The sequence below is a fragment of the Myotis davidii genome, unplaced genomic scaffold (genome assembly GCF_000327345.1).
Source record: "Myotis davidii unplaced genomic scaffold, ASM32734v1 scaffold754, whole genome shotgun sequence".
NCBI lineage: Eukaryota > Metazoa > Chordata > Mammalia > Chiroptera > Vespertilionidae > Myotis > Myotis davidii.
The window spans coordinates 1153694-1153968 of NW_006286241.1; positions in this window are offsets into that span (position 1 = coordinate 1153694).

Genomic DNA, 275 nt, shown 5'->3' on the forward strand with positions numbered 1-275 from the left:
AGAGGTAGAATAAATGTAAAGTCAGCAAAATATTTGGAAGTACTGACATGATTGATTCAGTCCAAAATCTAAACATTCAGCTTAGAAAACCTGTGAAAAGCTGCCTACAAAATTTGATTGTTTTAAATAGATTATTACAGGATAAATACAATTAGAAGTATGTGCCATAGCATATTTAATAGACATTTCAAACGCCTTAAGATGTTTACTCCTTCTCTGTTTCCTGGTTCTGCTTAAAAGGTAAAGTGTTGCTCTCCCAGCTCTAGGATTAATGA